Below are 19,353 nucleotides of genomic sequence, written 5' to 3'. Positions count from 1 at the left end.
TCTCTCTTTTGAAGTATTGTTCATGCTATCTAACTAGGTGTTATGCTTTTTGTTGCTCTCTCCACCCAAGCACTCTTGTTATTCTCATTAGGAAGCTATTCTAATGAAATGCTCACTATGTTCATGCTATTTTCTGCTACACACAAGTTACTAGACCATTAAATGTTACATGGATCTAAATGCATTGTCATGTAGACGTGGGTGTGTACTTATGTCGCACCCACGACTATAGGCATTGACCAACAAAGACAAAAGTATAACCCGTGGTTTTGATCTTTGTGCACCTCTAGACTAACACGTGTGGGGATCAGGCATGGCTAGAGAATGTGAGATAATTTACATTGTTATCTACTTTTGGTTTGTCCAATTAGGGTTGGCCATGCAAAGATGCTTCTGGTTTGGCCGATTAGGGCTAGCGGATTTTGGTTTGGCCGATTAGGGTTGGCCTTGTGAAGACGCTTATGGTCTAGCCGATTGGGGCTAGCGGCTTTTGGTTTGGTTGATTAGGATTGGCCGTGCAAAGACGTTTATGGTTGGTATGTGGTCCGCTTAGGGCTAGCTAGACATTTGTTCAAATTTATGTGTTAATTGTTATACGCTCTAATAACAGTCGAGCCATGTGCACTCACTATTAGTTAAATTATTTCGCAATCTTTAGATTAAATATGGACGATAGGATGGCATGCCCTTGTATGCTATGTAAGCATCAAATCTTTCAAAAACAAAAGATTTGTGATCAACATATATGCAATAACGGCCTTTTTCCCGTAGAACAACTACAAGGTCTGCATTATCAATCTCATGGTCAGGAGAGGATTGGTCATCAAATTTTTACAATTTATCTTACCAATTGCCATCAAAGATTGTTTGATAGATGACATAGAAACACAATTTACAAGATTAGTGAGTTAGTGCATTGGATCTCATCAAAAGAGATCAAAAGAGACAACATAGATGTAGCTTGCTTAAATGCTATAGAGGTAGTGTGTATGGTGGAGAAGTATTTTCCAACCAACATTCTTACTATCCAAATGCATTTACTTGTGCATGTGGTTGATGAAGCTGCAATAGCTCAAATGGTCTATTATAGCTAGATGTTCTTCTTGGAGAGATTCATGAAGACGTTAAAAGGGTTTCGTTCGTCAAAGGGCTTGCCCTGTGGATACCATACCCAAGGGATGGCTTGTGCAAGAGTCTCTTGTTTTTATTAGTGAGTTCTTGTGTTCAATTGACCCAGGGATGCCCCGATTATGGAGGAGCCATACTCTCCCGGATTTAATTTTCTAGTTACTCCAGCTAGCATTTCGTCTGAGCATATGTGTACTTTTTCTCATACTTTTTGTCACATTAGTGTGCATATGCATAGCAGTTTTGGAGAGCTGGTCCTTCTAGACCATATACAATTGCTCCAATCCCTTAGACTAGCCTTCTAGTCACACTGACCGGTGGTGTCACACCTTTGACAAGTGTCCCAGTTACACCGACTGGTCAAGATACACCAAAGACTACGCTCTCTCATTCTTCTCGGAGACAATGCAGGTCTCATTGTTTAGGTGGTGGCGGTGGTGGTTCTACTGATGCGTCCACATTTTTGAGAGAGCATCCACCTCTCTCTTCAATAGACCACTTAGAACACCACGTACACCTTGGGGATCACATGAGTTGAGCCTAGCAAGGTGTACAAGACCACGGATTGGGCGCCAGTTATGGATAGGGCTGCAAAGGCCATGTGACATAGGGTTCACCAACTTTGTACGGTGCAGTTTGGGTATTCTGTGATGGAGCATTGGGATGCTCAGGATAAGGAGAGAAAGTGTTAATCACTGATGCTATTCATAGAGAGTACATGCTAGCAGATGGGTATGATCCAATCTCCAATGACTGGGTCTTGGGTGTGGCTATTACGATGATGTCACATTGTCGATCAGAGGCACAAAACAGATACAAGATTAATGACCCAAACCCGGCATGGTTGTACGTAGAGGAGTGGACAGGGATCACGTGAGAGGCACAAGAGCATCCAGATAGATTTTAGCAATAGCAAGATGCAACCAGAGCATGCATGGAGTCTGTAGGATCTTCTCATCTTGGGAATGAAGGATACGAGACTCTTTGACATGAGTTTGTAAGTGTCATACACTATTTAAATAGCATATGTACATATGTTTTTCTAATGTTTATCTTATGGTTATGTGCTTATATTATAGGAGCTTGCCATGAAGCATCCTCCGATGGGTAGAGAAGAGAAATATGGATTCAATCATGGACTATTAACTATTCTCCTGCAACTTCATGATTAGGGAGAGACCGTCAATTGGGAGGCCTTATCTTGATCATTATATTCTATGTATATATTTTCATCGAGACATGTTGATGTATAGCTAGTTCTATTTATGTTTTTGGTTCATGTATACTTTGATACGGTAGCCATGGTTTTAGATATATTCATATATGTTCAGTTTTGGTTTTGGTTATGATTATGAAGATTGTTATGGTTATGGTGATGGTTTTGATCGTGTTATGGTTGTGGTTAAGGTTTTGGATTTGGTTATGGCTATGGTTTTGAAATCATGTTATGGTTATGGTTTGGGAATTTGGTTATGGTTATGACTTTGAAATTCGCTTAAGGCTATGGTTATGGTTATGGTTTTGGAAATTGCTTAAGATTATGGTTATGGTTTGAGAATTTGATTATGGTTTTGATTTGAGAATTTGGTTATGGTTATGGTTTTGGAACTCGCTTAAGGTTATGGTTATGGTTTTGGAACTCGCTTAAGGTTATGGTTATGGTTTTGGAATCCACTTAAGGTTATGCTTATGGTTTGAGAATTTGGTTATGGTTAGGGTTTTGGAACCCGCTTACGGTTATGGTTATGGTTTTGAAATCCGCTTAAGGTTATGGTTATGGTTTGAGAATTTGGTTATGGTTATAGTTTTGGAATCCGCTTAAGGTTATGGTTATGGTTTGAGAATTTGGTTATGGTTGTTGGAATTAGGGTTCTAAGAGAACACACACAGCTTCGAGAAGACAAAGGAAGCTCAAGGCACACAACAGAGAGTGTATTACTTAGTGTGTAATGGAAAGATAAGTTAGGCATAGAGTGATGGGTGTATATACAATGCACGGGGGAAAAAAACTTCTTAGTGAGGGAAAAAATGCCCCCGCGGTCTTAAGTGTGTTCACACACATCACTACCACATGTATATGGTAACAAATCCCCCGTGGGAGTGATGCGATGAATGAGAGCTGGCACATAGAGTATAAGGAAGTGCCATGCCCTGAGGATATGATCAATCCACAAAGGGGAGTAAGCCCAAAAGCTTTGCAAAAAACTTCAAACTTCTCACGAGACATTGCCTTTGTGAAAAGATCTGCAAGGTTGTCCTATGTTGGCATATAAGCCAAGATGATCTCTCCTGCTAAGAGCCTTTCTCTGACACAGTGGTAATGGACCTCAATGTACTTTGTGAGAGCATAAAAAATTGGGTTCCTCGCAATTGCCAATGCGCTCTAACTGTCAATGTAGATGATGTTGGCAACGTCCTGTCCAATACCCAAATCAGCCATAAGGCGTCTGAGCCATACACACTCAATCGTAGCTGTGAAGACTGCCCTGTACTCAGCCTCATAGTTGAAAGTGGCCACAACAGGTTTCTTCTTGCTCAACCATGAGATACATGTTTTGGTCCAGTGATCATCAAATCATCCACATACATCACCCTCATGCTTTACATACTATGTGCTTTCTGTTGGACTGTTACGAAAGCCTCGTTTGACCAAATGAGTGTTAGCCTTCTCATACTAAGCATGAGGAGATTGCTTCAACCCATACAAAGCTTTCTTACGTCAACACACTTTATTCTCTCGTCCTTTCTTGACAAAACCGTGAGGCTGTCTTACATAAACTTCCTCAAATATGTCACCATTCAAGAAAGTAGTGACAATGTCTGACTTATGTACATCCCAACGAAAATGACCTGCCAATGCATATAGAAAATGCACAACAGTCATACAACAAGTGGGAGAAAAAGTCTCTTCATAATCTATGCCTTTTTGTTATGCATAACCCTTTGCAACAAGTCGAGCCTTATAGAGATCAGTCTCACCATCCAGCTTGCGTTTCAACTTGTAAACCGTCTTCGTACCAATGGCCTTTTTGCCAGGAGAAAAATCACATAAAGTTCATGTGTCATTTTCTATGCAACAACAATGTGCATAATGCATCAAACTTGACAACTTCTAGATTTTCTTGGGTCATGAGTCTCCAAGTACTAGCAAAATTCTGGTAAGAATGTGGCAAAGCATCAAGAACAATCTGCACAAGGAAACTGTCAGAAATGACTTCGTCTGCAGAAATAAGTTGCTCATTGTCTTATCCTTGACATCAATAAGGAAAGTGTCCATGTCATCTTCCTCATGCATAATCTTTGACTCCAGCTCTTTAAACAACAACGCAATTTTAGCCTCATTATGACTTGCATAACGACCAGTTAGAATATCCAAAGCCTATTTTGCAATTTTCGATGAACGAATGTGAGGAGTAATAGTGCGCTTCACAGACACAACACAATCAATGCATGAGCTTGCGCATCTTGTACATCCCAACGAGCTTGCTCAGCCGTAGGTAAAACAAGCCCACATAGGGTAATTGTCTCCATCCAATCTATCCTCAGAAACAAACATCTTAAGTACATATGTGTTGTTGTCGGCTATGGGGAATGCCTGCACCTGATGTGAAAATTGCCCAAAAAGAGGAGAAACGAAGCGAAAACAACACGCGCTATATAGCAAAAACCATAGAAGATTGTAAAGGACATGTTATGCAAAAAACAACACTAACAAAAATTCAGCACAAAATGACAAAATAGCCTGCAAATCTCTGCCTGTAGTGAAACGGAGGCCGAAATGAGACCAAATCAAAAAATCTGAGCAGACCCAGCTCTATGAGCATTCCCAAAGTATTTGTCGACCTGCTGACGCTCACCAAAGCTCACAAAAATTGGAGAAAGTGAGCAGGCGTGTGTTGGAGCTGTTGGTGATCAAGCTCGGGAGGATGCAACCTAATCTAATACCAATTGTTGGAATTAGGGTTGCAAAAAAACACCCACAACGTGAAGAAGATGAAGGAAGCTCAAGGCACACAATAGAAAGTATTTTACTTAGTGTGCAATGGAAAGATAAGATAGCCCTAGAGTGATGGACGTATATACAATGCACGGGGGAAATAACCCCTTAATGAGGGAAAAAATACCTCGGCGGTCCTAAGTGTGTTCACACACATCACTACCACATGTATATGATAACAATGGTTATGGTTTTGGAATCCGCTTAAAGTTATGGTTGTTGTTTTGGAATCCCCTTAAGGTTATGGTTATGGTTTTGGAATCCGCGTAAGATTATGTTTAGCGTTTGCGAGTCTTGTGATGGTTATGGTTTGTGATTTTTATCATGGTTATGGTTATGGTTTGCGAGTCTTGTTATGTGGGTTTGTGATTTTTATGATGGTTATGGTTTGCGAGTATTATTATGGTTATGTTTTGTGAATCTTGTCATGGTTATAACTGTTATGGTAATGGTTACATTGTCAAAATGTACTCACACATTTGCTCAATTTTCAGGCAAAATGAAGGTGGAGTGCGATTGCTTTTGCACTCTTTCCTTTGAGTAGAGAGGGCTAGTTTTGGTACCGCAGTACATGCAACACCAATTGCTAGGCCTCTTTGCTCAATTTTTTTTGGTAGGTTTTGGCTTCGGTATACACGTCTCTACTCTTTCCTTTGAGTAGAGAGGGCTGATTTTGGTGCCGCAGTACATGCAACACTAGCTGCCAGGCCTCTCTGCTCAATTCTTTTTTTTTTTGTAGGTTTTGGCTTCGGTACACGCGTCTATGTAGGCATCGATATGCACATTTTATATTTCAACGCATATATAGATGCTGTATATACTGACAGTATGGTTTCAACGCCTATACCGATGCCTTGTAATTTTATAAGCCGTTTATTTCTTTCGGTATAGTCGTCGGTATCCGCACAATGTGTTGTAGTGTTTATTTGTTTTTTTTCGTTTTAGGCTTCAGAACTTCGAATGTTCTACAAAAAACTAGTTTGGAGAGGACTTTTGCAGAGGCTGCAACGACAATGTCTAAGCGTTGCGTGTGGTGTAGGTAGCCAATGTGACCACCTTTGCTAATAGTTTTGGAGCATCCAACCCCCCAAGCACCACGCAGGACGGAGCTCTATGAGTTCTTCCAAAATTGACTCTAGTTACTAGTATCTACATACCAACGTGACCTATAGGCTAGCCGAGAGACCATGCTGAGAATGTGAAAAAAATCAATCATGCACGGGAAAAATGAGTGCTCAATAAAAAGCTCGTGCCAAATCTTAACCTCGTAATGTGAGGTTACAGGTAAACTCCAAAGACAGAGCTTTTGAAGCCTAGTGGCTGATCCAGCTCTTGGGAGGAGTTGATTGTGGCTTGCGTCTGCCACTAGAAGGTATGTGGCGTCAAAGTTGAAGCTGATCTCGTGAGTGAAATATGAATGTGTTCCACCTGTAGTGACGCTGATAATGAGTATCACAATGTCAGCAAGAAGAGAAAATGTCTGTCACATGTATATGTGTGGCCGTTAATTGGTTGTGTCGTATGCTCAGTAGCGGCCCAGATCATTCATGGATTTCCAGCAGGATTTGCGCAGGCCATAGTACCTACTGTTTTTGAGACCAGCAAAGGGGGCAGTTTGCTGATAGACTTTGAAAAGGCTTACGATATGGGCATCTTGTGAGTCTTGGCTTTCCTTGTTAGTGGATTGCAGGCTTTTCATGTTGTGGAGACAGCTACTAGCAAGGTGGTGATTGCAGGCATGCTTCAATGCCTCTAGCCTACTACAAAGATCTGTGGAACAACAGTGTCCCTTGGCCTGATTGTTTCATGCACTGAGGCCATGTCTTGGTACTTGTGAGACAGACCTAGGGGGACCATGTATGGCTTGGCCCTACTTGATTTGGGGTATCTCAACAATATTTCCTTGGAGTTCAAGATAGTGAGGAGGCATTCAAATTGTTCAAGTTGCCTTGCACATCTTTTTGCGTCGCCAATCATCTAGAATAATTGACTTGATACTCTGACTCATCCAGCCTCTACTTCTACATGTGTAGAACAACGTGGTTTTGCGAAAGGATTGTCCCTTTAGATACTTTGGCTTTTAGATGTCTCTTCACTAAAGGAACACGTCACATAGATAACAAGACTTAACGCACGTAAGTGACTAGATCGTCCCTTGGAGAAAAGCTCAAGCTTTATCAAACAGGAGCCCCTTTTTACTGTCCTTGTTTATTTACAAGCCACAAGAGGTGCAAGTATAGGAGTTTCACCCAGACTCTAGTGGTTTTCAAAATCTGATGCCCATAAGCTTGGCCTAAAAATTTAAATTACTCAAAAGGTCAGTGGAAGGTGTGGTGGCACAAGAGCATGGCACCAAGAGACGAGGAGAGTAGAGAGCAAAATCCATGAGGAAAGAGAGTGAGATGGACAAGCCTCGTGGGGCAACCTTGGCAACAAGAGCTTATACAAGGCTCTCCGTCTCCTCCTCCCTCCCCCCCACCCCAAAAAATAGGGATGCTCCTACACCAACACGTACCCCAACACCATAAAATGTGAAAAAATGGAATATCAAGGGTCACTGGCCCAAAACAGGGTGCCCACGAATAGTGGCCTGAAAATTGACAAATCCAAACAACATCTAGGCACTTCCCAAGACCTACGCAGGTGAGGAAGACCTCAAATGAAGGAATTTGACAAGTGCAGTTGCCAACAACAAAGAACACCACCTTGGTCCTCTTAAGAGAAACTCATAGGGCACTAGGATAGCCAATCTTGTCCACGAATGGCAAACAAATGTAGTGGGTGGTTCAAAAACCGCATCAGTGTTTGCGAGGTCCATGGAACCTTTGTCACTTGTATAGGCTAGCGTTCCACCGCTTGTATACCATGCCTCGTGGGCAATCAATCAATAGTTATAGTTTATAGGAACAACAGTAGGAGATCGATTGCACCTCTTCTGGGAATGAGTCGAGCCAACTTGCCTTATAAACTAGTTCTCAATGCTAGAAACCAATTTACATGTTTTTTGTGACCTAGTATCCCATGTACAACTTGTGACTTATCTGCCATATGATTCTCTAGAGACTGGATAGGTCCTCCAGGCTCTGTCAAGGAAGTAGGAGCAACCGCCTAAGCTTGATGTTGGGAATGAAATTGGCAAGAGTGCTATCCTTTTGCAAGTCTTTGATCGTTGGTGAATAGACAAGCAGGTAAGCTAGATTGTGAAAGCCACAACATTAGTTGTCTCAGTGGAACCAAAATTTGAGGCAAGGTTGTCCGATTTAGACTTCTTCGGACTATTCCTCCGAATATGTTGTGGATCACCACACTTGTGACAAATCACCTCGTTTTTCGACCTTCCACTAGATTCGGAGGTATCGTCCTTTTGTTGCTCTTGCTTTTGCTTTGACGCCATGGAGGATTGTCTCGTCAAGGCCTTAGAGCTTGCTCTAAATCTAGAGTTCTGTGATTGATCCTCTTGATCCAACACCATGGGAACAAGCTCTTCCCAAGTTAAATTATTGATCTTCCCTAAAGTAATCAAGTAAGAGTAAAAGCTTTGTACTTTGAGCATCCTTGGACACGTATTTGATACATCCTTGGACATGTATGCCCATTCTATGGTGCTATTTGTAAGCAATATTTCCTTCCAAGTAACTCCATGATGCGAATTTGGATTTAGTTTTTGCACTGAGTGAGTAACATTGCAGGTGTGTACACACTTTTAGAGCTCATTAGAGTGTGATTTGATGCGTTTTTGGGCTGAGCCATTGAGGACTAGCTTGTTCTTGGTGGGAGACTGATACATGTGTCTTGTAGGTTCTTTTTAGTAGTGAGCAAAGCTTGAATATGCTCTTGCTCTTGATGCTTATGGTTATTCCCTCGCGAAGTTGCATATGCCATGTTGATGCTCCTATAGCTTCTTGATTCATGTATGTACAATTATTGTATGCTTATGATGTGGCTTTGTGCATTAGGTTTCATGTCATTCATAGTTGATGTCTTGCTCTTGATGCTTATGGTTATTCCCTTGCGAAGTTGCATATGCCATGTCGATGCTCCTATAGCTTCTTGATTCATGTATGTACAAATATTGTATGCTTATGATGTGGCATGTCATTCAAAGTTGATGTCACTGATTCAGAATGTGTAGAACACTAAGCTTAAGTGCTTAAGGACTAATAATACCTCTAGTGACTTTCAACATTTGGGAGACATTAATGGCATTAAGGGAGAACTTATTGCTCCTCATAAACTTGCTTAGAATGGAGATGGAGAGAGTATGAAGGCATTATGCTTTCCCAAGAAAACGTTCGAAGTTGCATTTGCCGTGTTGATGCTCCTATAGCTTCTTTATTCATGTATGTACAAATATTGTATGCTTATGATGTGGCGTTGTACATCGGGTTTCATGTCATTCAAAGTTGATGTCTCTGATTCAGAATGTGTAGAACACTTAGCTCAAGTGCTTAAGGACTAATAATACCTCTAGTGACTTTCAACGTTACAGAGACATTATGGCATTTTAAGGGAGAACTTATTGCTCCTCATAAACGTGCTTAGAATGGAGTTCGAGAGAGTATGAAGGCATTATGCTTTCTCAAGAAAATGTTCGCAATATGCTTTCCCATGCAAACTTGTCAGATGGTTTCTTGGCTAAAGCAAGGAGCCTTCTTTGTCTTGAAGGCTAGTCCTTCGGTGAACAAAGCATAGTACATACTCATCCTTAGCATGTGCCATCATCCCCTATATGTGTTAGGTGTAGCGGAAGCGATTGATGATGATAGCTCAGGATGAGTGCTCAATACGTACACAAGGTTCCTTCTAAGAGAGAGAGAAGAGAGACTGCTACTGAGTGAAGGTTCTGTGCGTGATAGAGAGAAAAATAATACTAACACCAGATGGGGTCCCAAACCCCCCTCCAAGGGCCCCCCTCTCTATTGCTAGAGTGGTATTTGCTTTAGATTGCACAAGTGCAGATACAATGGACCTAGACATTGAGGCGCCGATGGATTTTGCGGTAGATGCTTGGATTTGCAAGGGTAAGGGCTGAAATCTAAAAATGCTAGCGATGTTGACTTGGATCTGCAAGTTGCCGAGGCTATGGGCTGAAAATTGAGAGGCTGATCTGCTGTTGCAAAACGCTAGGGCTGAAATCTGATTGGTTGTTGCAAATTGCTATGGATTTACAATTGTGGAAGATGCAGGCAATGATGCGGATCAAACGCTAGGCTGAATCTGCTAACACTAGGCGATGAGGATGCTTGGCGAGGATGTTGATGAGAACGCTGAGGTTGTAGGTTGATGACTGTCAATGGTGATTATGGCAGAAACGCTAGTCCTTGGTGCTTCTTGCAGAGGGTGTGGCTGGCCCCTGTGGGTATTGATCTGATATGCAATGGTGAGCCCCAAGCTCACCTTTATAGCTCTTGAAGGCTGGGTCGAGCAACGGTGTCAGGTGCAACGGAATTGAAATGGTGAAGATCTAGACTTTACACTTCACACATCTTTACTTCTTTCCTTGTGTTAATGCTTGCTTCTTAGCATGAATGATGGTTCCTTTTATTTCCGTGAATAGAGGGAATGAGAGAGAGAAGTAGAGATGTGCAGAGGGAGAGAGAGAAAAGAGGGTCTCAACCAACCCTCTCAAGGGCTCCCCACACCGTTGCCGACGTGGTATTTGCTTTTGATTGTGTAAATGGAATGTACACACATGCAATACCTCAAGTGCAGACTTTACTGATTCGAATGGGGAATGTCACCGTGGTAACTCTTTAAGATGAAGCACCTCCAGGGCTGATTTGATGCACCTTTGGATCCGTCTCAATGTGGAATTGCTGATGGCCACCAAGGGGTAGATCTGGGGCTGAATTGCGCTCCCGATGTGAGAGGAATGAAGGGCTGAAAATGCAGATCTCGATGATGCTGATGATGGGCAAGAGTGGGAGCACTCGATGTGGCAAGGGAATGGCCAAGGAGAGGCTCAATGGGCTGCCAAAGTATCGGACCACCAAGGGGTAGATTTGAGGCTGAATTGCGTTCTGGATGTGAGAGGAATGAAGGGCTGAAAACGCAGATCTCGATGATGCTGATGATGGGCAACAATGGGAGCACTTGATGTGGCGAGGGAATGGCTGAGGAGAGGCTCAATGGGTTGGCGAAGTACCGGACCGCGTTTGGATGGCTGGGGCTTGCAGATCTTGTGCACCTCTGGCAAGGGAAGGGCTGAAAACTGAAAACACTGGCTGATCAGAGGAGATTCTACTAGCGCTAGGCTGAAAATTGCAAATTGTTGACTGTTCTGCTGCCAAAGTTGGTCTGCTGCTAGCGCTTCTCCATCTGCTGCAAGTGTTGGCCTGCTGCATCCTTTATAGGTGAGACTTGGGCCTTTTGAACTGCTTAAGGTTTAGGTAGGGCAAAACCTCTATCAAATTCTTATAAAATAAATCATTGATTTATTAATAAGTTTGATTAGGGTTAAGTTTCTGGGTGAAACTGTTGTACATTTGCCACCCAGGAATCTGATTTACACGGGGAATGGCTCATTTTATTCCTCTATCCTAAAATTACATGCATGTCATCAGACGCTTGTCGTAGTGTAATAACATCTTATAAAACGCGTGTACAAACTATTTATGCAAGAGGGTTCCAAAACTGGAAAATATGATCTAGTGGACACGTTTGGACATGCACGTCCTGCAAGCAGTCTCACAAAATCGCTGATACTAATCCTCCTAAGTTTCTAGACACTCCTATCTAGGGATAGGTGGAAAACTGGCTCTGGAAGTCGATGAAGCCATAGTAAGATGAAACGGCGGGTCGCGGTTGGCAACGGGGACGGGGAAGAGGGTTTGGAACGGCAAAAAAAAAAGAGAGTTTTTTGGGCATTTTTTGACCTACACACATGCCACACACAGAAAGCACTTTGATCACAAATTTACACTAAATAGACCAAAGAACATGAGTCATAGTGACTTATATAGACGCAGAGGGTAGATCGTAGAGGTGAAGGTAGAGAGGAGAAGCTAGACCGTAGCGGCGTAGAGCAATTGGCTCGAGAGTTGAGGTGGAGAGCTTGAGAAATGAGGACCCAAAGGGTGGCTTTTATAGCCATTGGGATGAGCTTCAAAGTTAGAAAATATGGTCGTTGGAGAAGAACTGGCCGTTAGAAACGATCAGTTTTCCAAATTTTAAAAAATGTTGACTGCTTGATTGCCGTCTCCTGTTGTCTTTGGGACGTTCTGGATTTTCCCATCTGGTAGGCAGTCTGCCATCCGTCCCCACCCGTCCCTTGCCGGCCCAGTCCTAGATCCGGGCGTCCCCCGTCTCTAGGCTCTGTCCCCTCCGTTCCTTGTTACCATGGATGAAGCATGTCCACGTGGAACACAAAGCCATGTACACGTGACAAGTAGCCTTTACTTCACGACTTCTAAAATGATTAATAAATTAACTATCAATAAGAGGTGATTCACATGAACTAAACTACCCAGGCCAATACTAATACTAAGGTCCTGTAATGTGACAACTGCCAAGTGCCTACACCTAGCAAACATCGATGGTGACCTTGTGTAATCAGAGGGTATGGAACTAACAAAAGTGCCTGGACATGCATGTCCTGCGAACAAGCTCACAAATGTGCCGTAACACTTTCTAGCATGTCCTAAAGCCTAGAAGTGGGAGTTATAGCTTGTCCACATGCACACAGGGTTAGATGTGCACGTGACATCCCCCTTTTCAAGGTGAGGTACTCGTACTGAGCTGCATGGCTTCCTTGTAATCTGCCAACAACTTTGGGTAATCTGTAAATAAATCTTTGTCAACCCACACTACCTCGTGGGTTCCGCGATCCTCAAACTTCAAAAAGTACTACCGTGATTGCGTTTTGGAGCCATATTGAAAGTGATGCAGTAAAATTTACTACAGCTCCATGACTTCAGCTTCATCTACGATCTCGGGTTTGTCTTTTTCAAAAATCTCCTCTGGTGGGTTCCCCTGAAACAATTGCAACCAAGAAACATGGAAAATGTTGTGCGTTGACCATGAATTAGGTAACCGCAATTTCATAGACACATCATTTATCTTTTTAATGATCGGAAATGGACCATCCATACAAAAAGGCAACTTGGGGCGCTTCTTTCTTACTTTAAGCAAAGGCCTAATGATTCTAAAATACACTGACTGTGGATGAAATGCAAATGAAAGATTTAACTCAGTACCAAAGTTTCCAAAGAGTGCTTGCTAAAAATGTGACGTTAACTTAACATCTCTATTTGAAACAATTGATTTTGGTAAATCACAAAGGGAATACTAATGCTTAATGAACAAACTTGCTACATCGTGTGCTGTGATTGCGGCCTTCTGAGGAATGATCATGCAAAACTTACTGACACAATCTATAATTCTGAAACTCACATGCGCATTGCATTGGAGCCGTGTGGACAAGCTACTGCTACAGGGAAGTGTCTGTCTTAGTCTAGTATATCTTAGGATCTATCCTGGCAACCTTGGGAGCCTCTAGAAGGACATGCATGATCAGGCAGGTCATAGTTGCATACCCTCACTTGCATAGTACAGTCGCTTAAGCATATAGACATATGAACAGTGTCACCTACACATCTATCTCAGTTCTAGGGTTTAGGTCAGCTTAGGAAGTGTTCTAGCACCTTTGTGAGCCTGTGAGTAGGCCGTGCATGTCCAGGAACGTAGAGTAGTCGCATATCCTTTGGTTGCACACAACATGATCATCAGCATGACAGTTAGTACCCATCATGAGCATTTTATATTGCATAGAACCCATTTTTTCTATTTACTTTTTTTTCACTTATTTATTAATAAGTGACTTTGTTGGAAAAGTGAGTAGGGCAAATTTGCTAAGTCACTATATAAGAAACCTAGCGCTAGCACTTTCTGGCAGAAGAGGCAGAAGATGTTCCAGCAACTTGCAGTGCACCTTCTTAGCAAGACCGGTAGGAGAGCTAGCGTTTTCAGCCAACAGAAGCGGATCAGCCTAGCGTTTTCAGTTGCAGTTTCCCTAGCTGTTTCAGCAACAGATTCAGCCTAGCGTTTTGCTACAGATCTGCTTGGCGTTTTCCAGTTTGCTGATTCAGCCTAGCTTTTTGCAGATTCCGGCGTCAGATCAGCCCCAGTTCATCAACGTTTTCAGTTTTCAGCACTTAGCCTCGCAGATTCAGCCATTAGCCTCGCAAATCTCACCTGCCCGTCGCAGATCCTCGCCGTAACGTCGAGTCAGCCTTCGCCGATTTCTAGCAATAGAAGAGTAGCAGATTCAGCCCATAAAGAAGTAGCAGATTCAGTCGGAAAGACCATTAGTTTTCAGCCTAAAGACACCTCAGTTTTCAGCCTAAACCTACAGATTTTCAGCGACAAAGACCCACAGATTACAGCCCCCAAATCAGCGTTTTTGAACCCGCAGCAGATTTCAGTCCATAGCGTTTTTGGACAGCAGTAGAAAGATTGCCGATTTCAGCCCTTAGATCGACTTCATCGTCACCGTCGTCATCGTCAACATAGCTTAGACTTGCATCAGTCTCTTGCATACCATTTGTACCAGATTGTGCAATCATAAGTAGACCACTCTCGCCGACGAGAGTGGGGCCTTCGGAGGAGGGTTTTACAACGTCTCCAGCGTCGTATCTCTCTTCTCTCTCTAACTCTCAGTCTCATACACTTGCACGCACAGTGTCCATTCACTTTGTTTGTGATCATAGCATTCTCTGATTAAGAACGAAAGGCTCTACCTTCCATAAGAACAAAAGAAACCTTGAGCACAATTCGGAGCACTCATCTTGAGCAAAGCGCAAACATTCATTTCGCTGCACCTAACATTGGTATCAGAGCTTTGGCAGTGTTTTGTATCACTCAAGGAAATAACCACAAGAATCACAAGAATTTTTTTGTGCTTGTTGCGGTCGCATGAACCCAAGTTCGCTTGGGCGTGTCGATTCCTAATCGTGTTTTTGAAGAGTGACAGGAATCCCAAGAAAGAAGGGCTTGTCCAGCCTCCCCTTGTGTCTCTTTTCACTCATTAAGAGCGGACCGTGCACTTAACGGCCGGCCAATCGATGTGAGGTGGGAAAAAACAACCTTGGTGTGAGCGCAAGGTCTCCAAGGGGGTGCGCCCGCGGAAAGGAGTAGAACTCGGGTGAAAAGAAGATCCTTCTCAAACGCGGTTTGCAAGCGAAAGAAAACCTCAAGAACCTCAAGACCCTCAAGAACCCAAGAACCCAAGAACCCAAGACCCTAGTGCATGGTCATCACCCGAAGCGGAATGGATACTTCGCATACATGTGGAGAGCATGAGAGAGGTGACGAAGAGTTCTCCCCACCAAGAGATTTTTCCGACCCTCCCCCTTCGCCATCTATGCCACGAGTTGTACCAACTTCTATGGAGGAGATGGTCAAGTCAATGTTGGACATGATGGCACAACAACAAGAAATGAATCGAGTTGCATTGGCATAACTAGCAAGAAAAGTAGAACAATAGGAAGCTAAGGACCGCGAGCACGACGAAAGAAACGAAAGAATTGCCGCACAACAAGAAGCAAATCGCATTAACATGATAGCCAAACAAGAAGACTCGCATTGCTTTGGAACCGAACGCGACGAACGAAAAGGAAGAAAAGAACAAAGAAAGGAGGAAGCAGCAGCATGAAGCGTAGCCCTGGCAGCCGAGCGTGAAGCTCAAAGAGTGGCCTTGGAGATCGAGCGTGAGGCTCAAAGAGAACTACGCACTCAAGAGTTGATTCGACAAGTACTTGCCTCGAAATCCAAACCAACCAAAGATCGTTGGAGTTCCTCAAGTGGCGCAAGCCACGATGCGGATTCCAACCATCCAGTCACAGAGAAGTTGACTTTCAGTAAGTATGATGGTAAGATGGATGCTACGGTTATTCATTCTTGGTTGCATCAATTTAATGCTTATTTTGCGACAACTAAGAAGACAGGAAATAGCAAAGTTTTGACTGTAGCCATGTACCTTGCCGGTGATGCCATTAATTGGTACCACGCATGGCAAGAGGCATAGTTAGCTGCGCACCTAGAGTAAGCTGACGAATTCACGTCCCTTTCCTTCAATTGCACTGATTTCCAAGACAAGCTCAAGGCGCGGTTTATACCACCTCAGTACCTCGCACGATTGGCGCGCTCTCAAGCAAAATGGTACGTCGGTTATGTCTTTTTCTAATCGTGTTTTGCAGCTAGGTACCCAATTACGCAAGTCGGATGATGAACGCAAAGAGGCATTCCTTTTTGGGTTAGACGACTATATCAAGTTTGATGTAGAAGTCTTCGACCCAATCGATCTCAACAAGGCGGTAGCGATTGCTCTCACACAGGAGATGAAGCACAACAAGGGAAAGCCTAAGGAGAACAAGACTTCCACAAGTACCTCGCAAACTTCTCAGAACCCTTAGAACGGTAAGAATGGTAACTCTTCTAACCAATCTTCCAACAGTCTCTCAGAAAAGAATTCTTCCAATGAATCTAAGGGTAAGGCTAACATAATTGCTAAACCTAAGCTTACTCCAGATAAAAAGGTAGCACAAGGAATTGTAGGAGGATACATCACGTCGGAAGAGCAAAGCACTTATTCTAAGGAAGGTCGTTGTTTTCATTGTCACATTAAGGGTCACATAAAAAGAACATGTTCTAAACTTGAATCGAATGAATCTAAAGAATCCATAGAACCCACTTCCTCTGTCAATGCAATTAATGATAACACGAGTGTGCCCCAAGTTTCTCTTGACCCTCCCATTGATGATGCTCTCATTAAATATTATGGTCAAGTGTCGGGGCAGCGTTTTGTCAAATTGTTTGACCCAGGTAGTATGCATGATGTGATCAGTCCCTCTCTTGTTGAGAGAGCCCGCCTAGAAGTTAGTCAGAGATCTCCTCTCGAGGTCTCTGGCTGTATCAATTAATGCTTATTTTGGGATAACTAAGAAGATAGGAAATAGCAAAGTTTTGATGGCAGCCATATATCTTGCCGGTGATACCATTAATTGGTATCAAGTGTGGCAAGAGGCACAGTTGGCTGCGCACCTAGAGGAAGCCAAGGAAGGCATGCCCCTTTCTTTTAATTGGGCCGACTTCCAAGACAAGCTCAAGGCGCCGTTCATGCCACCTCAGTACCTAGCGTGGTTAAAGGAAGATTGGTGCAATCTCAAGCAAAATGGTACCCCAGTCATGTCCTTTTCTAACCGTGTTTTACAGCTTGGCACCCAATTACACAAAATGGATGCGAAGCGCAAAGAGGCTTTTATTTTCGGGTTGGACGAGTATATCAAGTTCGATGTAAAAGTCCTCGACCCCATAGATCTCAACAAGGCGGAGCGATTGCTCTCGCACAAGAAATGAAGCACAACAAAGGAAAGCCTAAGGAGAACATGTCACAAAATGGTGACATGGCAGCAGACTTCGGACACTCACCGTACGACAGACACGTGGCATGCCGCCCACATTTTTCAGCGCAAAATCCGACAGGCTGACGTGGCAGTTGTACGGAAATCCGCTCTTTCAGCGCTTACTGATTTTTGGACAGTTTTTGCGATAGCTGCTTTAAAATTAAAAGCTTTTAAAGCTGAATGCTTTAGAGGCTCTGCTTTTGGGTATCCCTTGTATCAATAAATAAGTGGGCAGGGCCTCACTTCTCAGAGTATCTGGACGCAGTGTCACAAACTGCTGACGTGTCAAAGCCCTGAAGAATGGAGCCAACTTACAGATGCCGACCGAGGGGCTTAAACCCTAAGACAAGTAACATAAGAAGAAGTCCTATCAACTTATGGGGACCCCATTCTATGGGGCCCCAAGTGACATAAAGGAAATAAAGCAGGACCCCCACACACACACATAAGAAATTGCGTAGCTATTGATGACGTGGCAGATTTTTGAAAATTACACTGGCTGATGATGTGGTAGGTTGTACGGATTTCTGCGTTTTGCGCTGGTTGATGACGTGGTAGGCTGTACGGATTTTCGTAAATTACGCTGGCAGCTTTTTGGCATTGCTTTTGGACCAGAAGCTTTTGAGTTTTGAAGGCTTTTCACTGTAACTGCTTTTCAGGCCAAGGGCCTTTAAATATGAGGCTAGGGCTCATTCTTTGGCATGCTTTCCGGAGAAGGTGTAGAGTCTGGAGTACCGGCTTGTACTGTGGTGATGTAATATAAAGAAATACGAAAGGGGCGCCAAGGTTTGGGGCCAATACTCTCTGGGGCGGAATTCCGCCACTTCGTGTCGCGTGTCGTCTCTCTCTCTCTCTCTCTCTCTCTTTCTCTCTGTTTAGTTGTTATTGAAGTGCTAAAAGTCTGTTCAGTCTGTTCTTTTCTATTGGCACTGGTGCCCGTCTTGTGACAGTGGTATCAGAGCATCAAGCGTGTGCTTTTCTGAAAGCATACCGGTCCCACAAAAGAGCAGATAGAGCAAACCAGAGACTTTTGGAATTTATTTGAGGTATCTTCGGCCTCCGACCCCGGACTTACTAGCCACTCCCACCCTTACTTCATCGCGCATCGGGCGAGCTTCCGTCTTCACCGCTCATGTCTTGCAGAGCATAAGCCATTAAGATCACTTGCAAGAGAAGGATCCAAGATTTGTTTCGAGCTGCTGTTTTCTCAGAGACAGTAGCATGCAGATGTTGATAGCTACCAAGCAACATACTCCAAGTACTTGGCAAGCTTTCAAGAAAAAATTTGCCCGAAGTTATATGGTTTCTGACATCTTCCTTCGGAGTGCAACTTCTGGTAGAATGGGGTATCCTGAAATGCTTGCTATGGAAATCCTAGCAGATTATATCTTGAAATTTCTCAACATCTCTCAGTACATATCTCTTCACGAGCAGATGACCTTGCAGGTCCAGTGCGATTGCTACCTTGGGACTACCATCGCCGCCAAAGAAACACTGTTTGTCCAAGAGCTGATGGACCATTCTGTGCTTGGCTATGAACCTATGGAATGAACCTAACCCTAATTTTTTTGGTGCAGGTTTCAGGATGGAAAGTCAGTCGACTTTTCGAGCTCGATTGATGTGGAGATTGCTTTTCTAAGTTTGAATTTTGTTTGAGTTCTGTTTGAGAACTTGTTTCGTGATCTTGTTTGAAATTTGTTTGAAATGGATGGTATCTGTTTTGAACCTGTCTTGGTGCCGATTTGAAATGTTTGACTTTGGTTTTAATATTGGTTTCAATGATTGGTCATTTTACTCCCGGGTGGAGGGTGAGAAATGATGTTTGAG

The 19,353-nt window shown here is 43.2% G+C and overlaps 1 protein-coding gene across 1 annotated transcript in view; it reads left to right on the top strand.

Moving 5' to 3' along the window:
- Positions 1–6,323: 6,323 nt before the first annotated feature.
- Positions 6,324–19,353, top strand: part of LOC147448218 (uncharacterized protein ycf20-like) — a 69,582-nt gene continuing 56,552 nt past the window's right edge. Inside the window, exon 1 of the mRNA XM_086524101.1 lies at positions 6,324–6,497. The gene's annotated coding sequence lies outside the window, so the exon portion shown is untranslated. The remainder of the gene's footprint in view (positions 6,498–19,353) is intronic.

The sequence above is a fragment of the Adiantum capillus-veneris genome, chromosome 11 (genome assembly GCF_014529385.1).
Source record: "Adiantum capillus-veneris isolate H3 chromosome 11, ASM1452938v2, whole genome shotgun sequence".
In the NCBI taxonomy this organism is placed as follows: Eukaryota; Viridiplantae; Streptophyta; class Polypodiopsida; order Polypodiales; family Pteridaceae; genus Adiantum; species Adiantum capillus-veneris.
The sequence above is the reverse complement of the archived record's forward strand: the minus strand, read 5'-3'. Positions and strand labels throughout refer to the sequence as shown.